General features: G+C 47.8%; 1 non-coding gene across 1 annotated transcript; it reads right to left on the bottom strand.

The window, feature by feature from the left end:
- Positions 1-6,085: 6,085 nt before the first annotated feature.
- LOC112551545 lies at positions 6,086-6,250 on the bottom strand. The gene has a single exon (XR_003095846.1). It is a non-coding gene; the product is annotated as a U1 spliceosomal RNA (small nuclear RNA).
- Positions 6,251-13,628: the final 7,378 nt, after the last annotated feature.

The raw sequence follows: 13,628 nt of genomic DNA, 5'->3' as shown, positions 1-13,628 counted from the left end.
TGCAGGAATGGTAGCCTCTGCTAGGAGCATGATGTGTGCTAAGTTTCAAGGTGATAGGTGTAGGGGTTTCTGGGAAACTGCACCTCAAAATCCTGAAAGCAAACTCATGTCACGTGTGTGTTAAGCCACAGTAGGGTGAAAACTGCAGGGATGGTAGCTTTTGCTGAGGCCACAAAGCCTGTTAAGTTTCAAGGAGATAGGTGCAGGGGTTTCTGGGAAACTGCACCTCAAACTGCTGACAAGCAAAACCCATGACGTAGGTGACAGAGTGTGTGTGTGTGTGTGTGTGTGTGTGTGTGTGGGCACAGGGTGGGGGAAAACTGCAGGGATGCTAGTTTCCCCCAAACCCCTGCCTGCATCTATCTCCTTGAAACTTGGCAAGCTTTGTGGCCTCAACAGGGGCCACCATCCCTGCAGTTTTCACCCCACTGTGACTTAACACACACGTGACATGAGTTTTGCTTTCAGGAATTTGAGATGCAGTTTCACAGAAACCCCTGCACCTGTCACCTTGAAACTTGGCATGCCATGCTCTCAGCAGATGCTACCATCCATGCAAGTGTCATCCAAATCAGCCAAAAGACAACAAAGTTATAGATATGTCATTGATTCCCCATTATACTCTATGGCCGAATCTCTGAACTGGCTCCAGATCTTCCACAGCAATTCAGCCGAATTGAATCGGAAAAACAATTTGTCTCTCTGGCATCTGAATCGGCTGAATCTGAATCAAGTAGTTCCCTATTGGCACAGATCTAGTCCTTAAGCTCCAAGCAATCATTGCTCACCCTCAGATTGCCTCCTAGTCTAGTGGTGCATTCCAGCTCTAAGGCTGCACAGCACATGCCTATTCCTCATGTGCAAGATGCATTATTAAAATGCACTTAACCAAAGCAGCAGCAAATGGCTTTCCTTCTCAGATGGAGCAGAGCTGGCTGCCTGCACTGTACTGGAGACAGCTGACTCTTGAATGAGAAGAAATGATGAAGCGTGAGGTTATTTATGGGTTCAGTTTGGCTCAGCAGAATATACTTAAAATGAAGATGTTACTAATTAGCAAAAAAAAAAGAGAGAGGAGAGGGACTAGAAGTCCCTGGACCAGCAGAACTTTGCATTATGTGTGGCTGACAGTTCCTGCTTGCATCTTTCTGAACTGGAGACATAAGTGGGGGGGAGATTCGCAGCAGACAGAGGCAGAGACAGCCCATACAGCTTTGCTCTGGGTGTAGATTGCTGTCCCTGGACCTGCTTGCCTTTGTGACCTTGAGGAAGGTGAGAACACCTCTTTGCCTTCCCTTTACAATGGACAAGGATTGCACTCTCCCAAGGGTTCTGCCTTTTTAGAGTGAAGTGCTCACCTTCTCCTTGGTTTCTAGACATAGTCAGAGTGTAATGAGAGTGCAGATCCTTTCTGTCCCAGACTCTGGTGGTGCTGCCAGAGCTGTTTTGCACAGTTGGCAGTGGATGTTGCATGGTGGTTCTTGGGGGCATGAAGTTCTGGTGTCTGATGCAAAACTGAGGGGTTTCTATTCCATAAACCCGAGGGCTGGGGCAGCTGTCATAGGCGGTGCAAAGCTGGGGCTAAAGGGGTTTAGTCCCCCCCAAAACTGGGCCGGCAACAATGGCTCCAGCACCACTGCCACTGCAGCACCAGAACCAGCACCCCTGCTGTATGCTCCTCCTCCAGTGCATGCACAACACCAGTGCACATCAGCCCCAGAATGGCCCGGACCCACAGTCAGGCGGGTGCATGCTGCACTGCCCAGCTACCCCAAATAATATTTTCTAGTGCTGCTTATGGGCAGCCTGTAACACATGTGGAGTGCTTTCAGGCCTCCATCTCACTGTATTTAAGCTGAGCACATGGGGAATTATTATGCAAATAGGTTTCATTTGATTAAAACAAGTGCAGATCCCCAGATTGTACTGTTATCTGCATAGTAGGTCGAAGTCTAGAGTCCAGTTTATGCATTGAGAACCCTGCTGGCAGAAGTGTCCGAGAGCCTTAGGGACATACTGTCAGTCCACAGATCAGACTGGCTGAGCAATCCCAAGAGTTCCTAGGATTACCAAAAAACCCCCAAACAAACCTAGAAGTGTCCAAACTGGGACTGTCCTTGCAGGAAAGCTGGTCCCCCTTCCTCTCCCTTGATCATGGTCAGGGCACATCAGTCATTCATCAGTGTTAACTGGAAACTCTGTCCTCCATGCCACTGGTGCTGTCAGAAGGTGTTGACACTCAGCTTGGTGAAAGAAGCTATGTGCGTCGAAGCACAGCTCCTGCCTACCAGGGAAGGGAGGTACATGGTAAATTCCCATTTGGTGCTTTCCCAAGATGTTGTAGTTGGAGGAAGATGTTCTGGGCCCACTGGGCTTTAGCCATGGGGTCTGGATCTTACCAGTTGCAGATGCTGCTGATGAGTTATCTGACCCATGCTGGTAAGTGCCTCTCCTTCTCCCCCACTCCCAACCTCTAGGCCAGAGAGTTTGCAGCTGTGATGTTTGGCTGTCTCAGAAGAGAACAGCTTCTGCTTGCTGTTCAGTCAGGCTGTTAGCCACGCATTAATTCCCACGGAGGAGCTGGGGCAGCAGAACGTTCATCAACACTGCACAGGCCATTCCAAATCACAACAATCAAGCCTAAATTTTGTTTTATTCTTCACTGTAAACCTATCCTAAAGTGGGTTAGTAGATCAGAGCACATGTGCTCTGTATTATTTAGAGGAAGCCTCTCTGCTTCTGTTGCTTGAGTGGATGCTGCTAAACAGGATTCCATGCTCTAGCAGCCTTCTCTTCCCTGCCTCTTTTACACTGTATTTTTACCAGAAGGGATCCCATATTCCCAGACCTCTGCTCTGTTGAAATCTGTTTGCAAAATTTGCCACAATCCCCTCCCACCCACCATGGCAATGTCTGAGCATGCGAGCATGACAACACCAAGCCCCTTCTCCAGCCCTTCTGCTGGCAAGTAAGCCTGTCCTGGGTCACAGTCCTTTGCTTCACTGTCAGTGTCAGCATGCAGACTGTGGCACAGCACACACATGCATATCCTTTTACATGCTCATGTGCACATACCTATATGTATATTCACATGTATACTCGCATTCTCTGGCCACAGTTAACACACTAGCGAAGTCCAATCCAAACTTCATGGCAAAAATGGCCTTTCATTTTTATGGAAAACAGCAAAAATGTCAGGAGAACCCCACGCAATTTTGCCCAGAAATGGTGTTTTTCAGCAGCTAGAGGACAGATCTGCTTGGCCATTACTCAAGCCTGGATAGGCTGGGTCCCTTTGGGCAAGGATGATGGGATCCTTTGGATTCTAGGCTATGCCTGAATTTCCTGTGCTAGCATGGAAAAATAACTGTAGATGCTTCCTCTACCTGAAGAAGGGTGTTTGTACACAAAAGCTTGTGACGAAGGATTTTCCCAACTATTTTAGTTGGTCTAATAAAAGATATCTGATTTACCTAAAGAAGCTTGTCTGCCTGTGCTAGCAATGGCAGGCTGGAGGCTGGGGTCTCCTCTCACCAGCATAAAACAGGAGGAGCCTCATGAATTCCCACCACATTAACCCCCTGCAAGAAGAGAATTGCACACAGCAGCCACAATTATAGGCTCTGGGGTTGCCTCTCCTGGTGCCTGCTGTTCCTCTGAGGAGGGATGCCTGGCAACCATTATGGTGTAACCACTTTGAGAGGAGTGTGCTGATGATGACCCAATTGCCAAACTCCCAGATCATGAGCCAAATTCTGGGCTGCACTGAGGCCCCACTGTTAGGGGACAGGGCAGCAAAGGTAGCTATGAGCTAGGACAGCTCTGGGTGCTAATGGGTTTACAGCAGCCTCCCCACAGCTCTCAGCAGAGGCTCTGCAACCCAGACCTGCTGGCATGCAGGACATCTGGCCTTTCATCTGCATATCTTCCACCCTACCTCCACCCTGGGGACTTGGAGAGGAGCTACTTGGACCCATGCAAGGTAGGCTTGCCCTTCATACTCAGGTTGGTCTCCAGTGTAGCTTAACCCCCCATCATGATTTCACCCACTCTGGCATTATAACCCCTAAAGAGAGAGAAACTCCTGGTGGATGGACATTATCTCTCCTTCTCCTACATAGAGGCAGTTGAGTGAAGTGTGTGTGAAGTGTCATCCTCAGTGAAAATGAACACATCAGCCCAACTAGGTCTATCTTTCATTGTAGAGATGGGCCTTTCTATCCGCAGTGGCAGGGGTGTGTTGTTTTTGGTACCTAGTTTCCTTTTTATGAACTGATAACTGTAAAGTATTGTGATCTAATTACTTTAGGTGCCATTTGAGGTGAAGAGGCTGATATCACCAGCTCTCAATATTTTAAGAATTTGGTTGATATATTGATATTTTCTGAAGATAAATTGCCAAAAATTGGGAAAAGGTTATAAAGCAGTGATCTGTATTCCTGTTCTCCTATCTGCCTGAGCTTTAGCAGGGCTTTAAAAATATGCGATAAAGCACTTCATGAAACATTATCACTCTGACTGTGTCATGTGTGCTGAAAAGCATTTCCAGCTCCTTAACTAACAGATGAGCAGTCACTTCTCCTAGGATCAGCAGAGCCATGTTCTTGGAGGGAGGAGCTAGGGCTCCTCTATACTAGATCAGATGTGAAGCCTGTGGCCCGGGTCCTGCTCCCAAGGGTTGATTCAAGGTATTCAGAGCAGCTATTTCTGCCCGTCCCCCATCCCCACCCCTTCCTGTTAATGACAACGGTTTCAGGTTCTGTGTCTGAGGCCCCCGACAGTGCAGAGCAATCTAGATTCTGCCCAAGGCTGGACTTTCACTCCAGGGCTTGGTCACATCACAACCCTGGGAGGACTGGTGGGATTTGCTGGGAGAGGTGTGAAGCTATTTGGAATATGCATTTTAATGGCAAGCTTGGAGGGATGGAGAGAGGGTGGCAGCTGTGTACCTGAAATCGGACAAAGTAAGCAAAGGAGCTCTGTAGAGCCATAGATTCATAGATTGTTAGAGGCTGGAAGGGACCTTGTAGATCATCAGATCCAGTCCCCCTGCACTAGGCAGGAAAAGACAACTGGGGTCAAGTGACCCCAGTAAGGAGCCTGTTTAGTCTCCTTTTGAAGATTTCCAGGGTAGGTGACTGTACCACCACTGGAGGGAGTTTATTCCACAGTCTGGACACCCTGACTCTGAAGGAGTTTTTCCTGGAATTGAGCCTGAAGCGGCCTTCCAGGAGTTTGCATCATTGCTCCTGGTCTTCCCCAGGGGTGCCCTGGTGAACAGCTGTTCACTGAGTTCTTGATGGACTCTTCTGATGTAGCAGTAAGCTGCTACCAAGTCCCCTCTCAGCCTTCTCTTCTGTAGGCTGAAGAGGCCGAAGTCCCTTAGCCTTTCCTCGTATGGCTTGTCTTGCAAGTCCCTGATCATAGGGGTGGCTGTTCTCTGGACCCTCTCAAGCCAGCCTCTATCAACGTTCCTGTTAGCTCCTATCTACTTGTGCAGGTAAAGGCACCATTGGATATAATGGGATCTACACAATCATGCCTCCTGCCATGCCACGCATGCATTTGATCCAATCATGCCTTATTGCTAGTGTAGGGAGAGTTCTGGGCTCCTCCTCCTTTGTCAAGAAGCAGGTTCCCATAGCTGGGAGATGCCTTTGCTGGAGGAGCTCCCTACCATGGGGGCCATGCATAGCTGAAGCCAAGAGTTCCATGCCTGATGGGACTCTTGGTCCCAGCTGTACCACATGGTCAGCCAAGACAAAGTTCTGCGCCTGACATTAAAAAAAAAATGGTGCAGGGTAAGATTCAGAGGATGGCTACGTGAGTGATTATGGCCCTGGAAAAAACTCCTTTCCCCCCACAAATTCCAAATTTCGACTGAGCAGAGCTCAATCATTCAAGTGTATGTTTGGCTCTACCACCAGGCAAATATCCTCTTTTCCAGACCTATCAGTCTTGGGCTTTTGGATACTCCCCAAATCCATGGCAGGCATCCTATGTGCAAGCCTCAATCCTGGAGGCCTTGGGATTTAGATGCCTCCTAGTCTTACTTGCTCCTAGCCAAAAGGCCAAGGAACAAGCCATGAAGGAAACATGAATGCAGTCCCCCATTGCCACAAAATTGTGCAGTCAAGTTTCCTGCATTCAGGGAAGCTTGCAGGGGTCAGCCTGTTCAGAGAGCAATGAACAGGTCTTACACTGGGAGAACTACATTGGGGAAATCACAAGGGTCAGCCTGCCAGAGTGCAAGGGACAGGCCTCACCCTGGGGAAACCATTTTCTTGATTATGGTATTTTAGGCTAGACATTTGCATAGATTACCAGGGCGTCCAAAGAAATGTAGGTTTCATTCAGGCCTGTGCCCGTAGGGGCCCTGTGCCCGTAGGGGTCTGTCAGGAATGCTGGGACCCATTGGGCAGTGCTAAAGGGTCCCGCCCCCCCAGCTCTCTTGCTTACTTTTCTTTTTAGTTCCTTTTGGATTCTGCTCTTGGTGATTCCCAACACATGATCGCAGAGGAGTGGGCCTCCTGGAATAAAAGCAGGCTTCATCTAAATGCTGGTGCTCTCAGGGCACAGTCTGTTGGTCCTACCCAATTAGGTGTGATGATTGCCCTTGTGTGGCCCGCTGTTCCCAAGAGACCAATCTGAGTTCCCTAACATAGAGCTGGACTGAACTATGCAAATCTAATTCAAGGAGTTTGCTCTAGAAGCCTTTAGCCTCTTTGGGCACAACTACCTGAGATACCATAATGAGCAGTACACTACTCTACTGCACATTAGACTATCACAGCAAAAACCATTCTAATGTGCTAAGATGCAGTAGAATTAGTCTACTGCACATTAAGCATCACAAAAAAGCTGTTCCCCTTTATGAAGTAATGCACTATTATGTAGTACCTCATATTAGAAAGCACTTTTGCATGTGCTCCTGGGGTGGGGGGGGGGTGGCGTTTTATTTAAAGCACCACTGCATCTTGTGCACCAGTATCCCTGTGCTTAAAAATTGCAGCAGAGGTGCTTGAACTAAAGCTCACTTGATGAGCTTTAGTTCAAGTGCTCCTGCTGCCATTTTTAAGTGCAGGGATGCTGATATACAAGAGACGGGAAGCTGCTGGAGTGCAGCATTTGCCATGCTGTGGGCATAGGGAGAGACATTTCAAAAGCCTGAGCCTGAATTGATTCAATCTTTGCAGGTTAGTCTAACCTGGCTTGGCTGAACCAGTTTGTAACTGTACAGACATCCCCTCTGGACTGGAGAAATCCAGGCACATGCCTGCAGTGGCTCAGGCTGGAAGCTGCGGGGTGCTAGAGCAGCCCTCCCATTCCAACTCAACAGGGTGTCTGCTGAGTATACTATGTGGTGTGGCTTCCCTGCTTCTCGCAGCAGCTGACTTCATTAGGAAGGCGCACAGTCCGTGATGAGTTGCCTTCTCAAGGAGATGCTCTCTGCAGGTTCAGGGAATAAGTAGGTTTCCGTTGTGAATTCTTCTATTCACTAGCATTCACAGCACTAGAACGACAGCCCCAACAACCATAGGCTTCATACTCAGTGCAGACGCTGCACTGCAGCTGCAGCCACAACCACCATAGCCCTGCCAGGGCACTGTCCCTGACTTGCAGGCAGCTCCTCTCAGGTGAGAGGGTAGAGCAGTCTCCTATCCCTAGAAGAGCTCACTTCACACTAGCCAAGGAGCTAGGTGTCACTTCTAAGGAGGTAGGAGGGAAGGCTTCAGTCAGAGCCTAGGTGTGTTGTACCTGCCTGGCTGGGATGTTGCACTCATGGTGGCTGTAGCTGGTGATACTGCTCTGAGCTCCTTTAGCACAGTTTGAGGTTATTTGTGTTCCTCTAGGACCTGTGCTGGTATAAAGCATGAATAGGGTGCCCAGGAGTGGAACAAATGCAACTTGAGTTTTATGCCATGCCCTGCAACAGCCAAGGGATAAAGTCCTTTCAGTTCTGATGGCCTTAGATTGTCAAAGAGGAAGGCTATACTTATACTTCACGTGACAGCAGATAAAAAAGCCTAAATCTGGCATATGAAAATGAATGAGTTCTTGCTTAAGTGCTTCAATATTGAGATGCATCTAAATCAAATTATTCAGTGTGGGGTAAATTTCCACCACCAGGTTAGCAGCTTCTCCTAAACATTAACTGTATGCAATTCCCATGCTGAATACCCTTCAGAGTTATTTTAGAGGCTTTCTCTTTTCCATTTTTATGATATGTTTCTAAATTAAACTTATCAGGGTGAGTAATGCCTCATAGCTTCTCCATGTCAGACATAATGTGACTTGGCTGCATCTTGGTGTTTACATGGAGGAATTGAACACAGTGCTTTCTGTTCCATTTATCTTCATGTTCAGAAACAAAAAGTAATACTGCAGGTGTCCTCTGGTGTTCTTGAGGTGGGGTGCATGTGGGCAGTTGGCATGCTACTGTTCCAGCTGCCCTAGCACTAGCTGCTGTCCTGTCTACTCTGACTTACTGGTTGTGATCCTGCAGTCATCTTCCCTGTAAGTAACTGGAGATGGTTCCAAAGCACTTAAACTTGCAGGTGAAGCTGTTTCTGAACCCTACAACTCAAAGGTTCTGGTTCTTCCCATCTTGGGTGTTAGGTAACTCTACCACATCAGTGGAGCTTGTGGTGTAAAACTCATGAATATGCAAGGAAAATCAAGCCCAAAGTTTTATAGGGTTGGGAGACGTATGTTCTAGGCCTGTGCAAAGCTTTGGTCCCTGATTCGATTCGGCGGTGATTTGGCCCAATTCGGATTTGGAGATTTGCCCACCGAATCAAATCGGAGAACCCCTTAATCTCTCTGAATCAAATCAGAAACCTCAAAATTGATTTAGAGAGATTCAGAAAGATTTGTAGATTCAGACATAGAGACAGCTTTAAAGGTGTTTTCTAAATACCTCTAGGTAGCAGGTGGCTCATGCATGCTGCGATGCTGGGGTGGATGGAGCATCCCACAGGAGCGTGGGAGGCCCCCCAGCATGCTCAGCAGCAGACCCGGAAGTGGACCAGAAGCACTTCCGGTCCACTTCTGGGTCCACTGGGAAGTGCGCAGGGCCCCCCCCCGCGTACCCCTGGCTTGGCGACTGGTGCCTCATGAGTCTGGGGGGGGGAGGGACAGCAACCGGGGTCCCCCCATGGCCAATCGCCAAGCTGGGAGCTTGTGGGGGGCCCACCCTGCAAGTTCCCCTGTGGACCTGGAAGTGGACCGGAAGTACTTCTGGTCCACTTCTGGGTTCACCGCCAAGCACATGGAGGGCCTCCCTGCACTCCTGTGGGATGCTCCGTGCACCCCAGCATCACAGCGTTCACAAGCCATGCTGGTACCTCAAGGTATGTAGAAAAAACATTTAAAGCTGTGTCTGTGTCTGAATTGCTGATTCTCTGAATCAGCATTGAATTGGATTTGGAGATTCGGCCACCGATATCGAATCTTCAGATCCGAATCACTGTCCCTGATTCGGGCCGAATCCGAATTTGAATAGGACCTGCTTCGCACACCCCTAATGTGTTCAGCATTGAAACTAGAGACATAGAGTCAAAGAGAGCAAAGTTGCTTGTACCAAGACAAGTAGTGCTGTTCATAGTGGGTATATTTTGGGATGCATTTCAGATGCCTTTTCTACTCCTCTAACACTTCCTTTCTCAGGTGCTACGAGGTATTTGTGGTGGCGAAAGCCTGTTGCATGTTCTCAACACTCCAGAACTGAGTCCTTCAGCATACAGTGGCTACTTTGCAGCTTGGGGTCTAGGCAGGCACTGCCCAGGGCTGGTACCAGAAGGGAAGTACATGGGAGCACTGTGTACACTCTACAAGTGCATACAGACCCTGCTTGGTGCACAGAAAGAAGCAGAAGTACTTTACCCCGGAGCTCACATCCCAGCCAGGATGATGTTGGCTACCTTAGGCTGGATTTTTCAAATTGCAAATTGCCAGTGAAAGATCTGTTGTGGGGATGAGGGAAGCATTGTCCCCATCCCCAGTGACAACAGGTCTGAATTTGGCAGCTCAAGGTAGGCAACTAATTTCAGCTGAATGGTTCAGGAAGCCAGAGTGCTTATTGGCTTTTGCTCACAATCTGTCCCTGAAGCCAGGTCCCTCAAGTATTTCCTTTAGAGAGGTAAAGAGTGGATCAGTCTTGGAGCCATCCTTTTTGCAGTGCTGGAAAATTAGGGGTGCAGGGTCTGGGCAGTACTGGGAAGGAGGAGAGAGAGGTTCCTCACAGTGCTTGGTTTTTGGCTGAAGGAGATGTGAATGAGTTCTCCCCCAGGTGATGATGGCCACACAAGGCCAGAGGAACCTCTGCTATTCAGATGTTCCAAGCTTGGAAACAGGTAAAGGGACTCAGCTGTTAGCTGTTTAATGCTTCATAGATTTCATAGACATTAGGGCTGGAAGGGACCTCGGAAGATCATCGAGTCCAGTCCCCTGCCCCAGGGACAGGAAGTCAGCTAGGGTCAAAGGATCCCATCAAGATAGGCATCCAAATGTTTCTTAGGAGTCCAGAGTAGGTGCTTGCACCACCTCTGGTGGCATTCTATTCCAGGCCTTGGGGCTTGGACAGTAAAGAACTTTTTCCTTATGTCCGGCCTGAAATCATCTTGGAGGAGTTTGTGACCATTTGACCTTGTCATCCCTTGGGGTGCTCTGGTAAACAGGCTTTCTCCCAGATCCTGATGTACACCCCTTATATACTTACAGGCAGCCACCAGCTCACCCCTGAGCCTGCACTTTTCCAGGCTGAGGAGTCCCGTGGCTCTCAGCCTCTCATCATAGGGCCTGTTCTTCTGTCCTCTGATCATGCACGTAGCTCTCCTCTGGACTGTCTCAAGCTTTTCTACATCCGTTTTAAATTGGGGGCCCAGAATTGGATGCAGTACTCCAGCTGCGGCCTCACCAAAGCCGAGTACAGCGGGAGAATAACATCCTGGGATTAGCTTGAGAAGCATCTATGGATGCAAGCCAGAGTTTTGCTCGCTTTACCAGCTGCGACATAATGCTGCTGCATTGCTTGTGGCCACTCTAGTTGCAGGACTAATTGCAGTCTGGGGCAGTGCCTGTGCTCATCTGTACTATTTGAATGTAGGCAGGATAGATATAATTCAGCCTGAAACACTGAACAGTGTAAGTACAGCCCAGGTGGGCAGCAGTACTAGGGAAAGGCAAGAACCAGCCTGTGTGCCCAGACAGATGTTCTCACTATAAGGGTGTAGTCATGCATTACTGCTCAAATGTGTTAAATAAGCTTAAGATGTCCACACATCAAGGCAGGAAAAGATGAGCTAAGTACCCTTTGGGCCTCCCAGAGAGAATCTTCAGGCAAGGATTATCTGCAGTTGGTGTTAAACAGCTCATGTCGCATTAACTTCAGTCTGCTTCACGAAGCTAAACCAACAAATTGTGGTCTTCCACTAGACCAGATGGCACCACTCCCTGCATGGGCTATGTATCACTCAGAATATTACAGCCCTGGACTGACAGGCAGGCAATAGGTGAGTAGTGGGAGGAGAAGAATTCAGTGTAATAGAAAGGCTGCCTGAAGCTATGTGAACCTTTGTGCATATACATCTATGTACATGCCATCCTCATTTATGTTCCCAGGTGAAGGATCTCCCTGGAAAATGCTGTTCAATTAAGTTGTTGTCCTTCTCTTTGTGACCCAGTTGTAATTTGATACTTGTTAGCAGATTGGCCAAACTATGTATTTCAGAGAGAGGATCATGACAGCGAGTCATTTCCATCAGTGTTGCCCACATGTAACAAGAGGCCAACAGATTGGCAGCTGTGGTTTGAAATGTGGGAGGAAGAGGAACTCCACATCAGTTGTGTTGTTGTTTTTTTTCTCCTATAGTATCTGGAGACTGATAGTGTTTGGTTAAGTGCAGCTTTAAAATTGAAAACCAAGCAATTTATTTGCAATGACCTTTTCAGATTTTCTGCAGCAAGAGACAGTTAAGAAGAAATAGATCCCTTTCCACTTTAAGTACTACATATTAACATTGGTTTCCTCCATGAGATGAGTGGGCTTTTGGAATTCAGCTACTACCCTCCTCTCCCTTTCTCCTGCTTGTAAGGAGCTTGCTTCTAGTGCTACATCAATTTGTTCTGTAATGCTAGCATTGCACAGAGATAGAAAAGGAGGAATTCCAGACTATTACCCTCTCTCTTGCACACTGCCTGTTCCATTTCTTCTACAGGGCTTTAAATAATTCAGTCCAAGAAACCTTGTAGAGTTCCTTTTGCTTCAGGATTGCCTCCCTAGCTGGTTGCATCTGGCAGAACTCCCTCACTTGATCTACCTGTTTCTTCAGGCCACATCAGACACTTGAATATGCAGATAGTCTGCAGCCTTCGTGCTGTTTCCAACAGCCTTTCTATTATGTTGTTTTTTATTTTCCTCTGAAGTAGAAATAACTTGATGCATTTTATGAAGTGCAGTGCTGCTCACTAGTCATACTCCTGCTGCTTTTTCTTTGCTGTTTTCTTTGGTAGAAATCAGTAGACAGATGTAGGAATCAACACTGGCCTTTTAGTAAACTCAGTCACTTAGATCTCTTCAGCAGCTGAGCATTTTCGTCTGAGCTGCGTCTCTCTTACTATCTGTTAGGGATGTGCGAATCTTCGGTCTGATTTGATTTGGAGGAGATTCAGCCTGATTCAGAGGCCAAATCACTGTATCTGAATTGAATTGGAAGGAAAAAACCCCCTCTGAATCGATTCGGTAAAGATGTGGGAAAAGATTCGGAGATTCGGAAGGCAGTCATTTAAGGGAACAGAAATTGAGAAGAGGGAGAGGGGGTGGGGGGAAGACTGACATCTGCGGGTAGCTGGCCAGTGACTGTGACCTTTCCCTGAGTCCCCTTCCAATCACAGTGCTCTGGGGGGAGGGATGTAAAAACAGCATATAAGCCTCTGTCTGCAGCCTTTCTGTCCCTTTTGGGAGCGGTTTCTGCCTGAGCAACAGTGTCTGAAAGGTACTGGATTGGCTTGGCTTCCTACCTAGTCAGTCTCCTGCTAGTTTCTGTTCTTTGAAAGGGTTGGATACAGCTTACTAACTAGAATTCCTCTACTTATCCCTATCCAATCCATGTCTTTCAACTTATTCTTCCCCCCAAAACCTCTTATTTGTTCTTGTTTCCGCCCCACCCCCTTTTTTAAAAAGAAAGCTGCGTTTTCCCTGGTGGTGTGATCCATCACTGTGCAGGAAAACATATACATTACACACACTCACACACATGCACAGAAAGGAAATATTATATAGTTGTGCACACTTGCAAACTAAACACAACACAGAAGAAGAAGTCAGACATACATCATAGAAGAAGAAGAAGAAGAGATATTATTAAACACAATACAGAAGTCAGACAGTCATACATCAGAGAAGAAGAGATATTATAGCTACACACACACACACACACACACACACACTTTCCAGCACAGGAAAGATTAATATGAAGCGTGCTGGAAAGGCAGATGCCAGGTCTTCTTGCAGGGGAGGGAGAGGGGGTAGGGGGAGAGCTAGAGCTGCAAGTCCCATCCCATCCCCCCCAAACAGAGATGCATGCTCTTTCCTGGCAGCCATGAGTCTTCTGCTGCCCGTGGGAGGC

Source organism: Alligator sinensis, unplaced genomic scaffold (genome assembly GCF_000455745.1).
Source record: "Alligator sinensis unplaced genomic scaffold, ASM45574v1 scaffold433_1, whole genome shotgun sequence".
NCBI lineage: Eukaryota > Metazoa > Chordata > Crocodylia > Alligatoridae > Alligator > Alligator sinensis.
The sequence above is the reverse complement of the archived record's forward strand: the minus strand, read 5'-3'. Positions and strand labels throughout refer to the sequence as shown.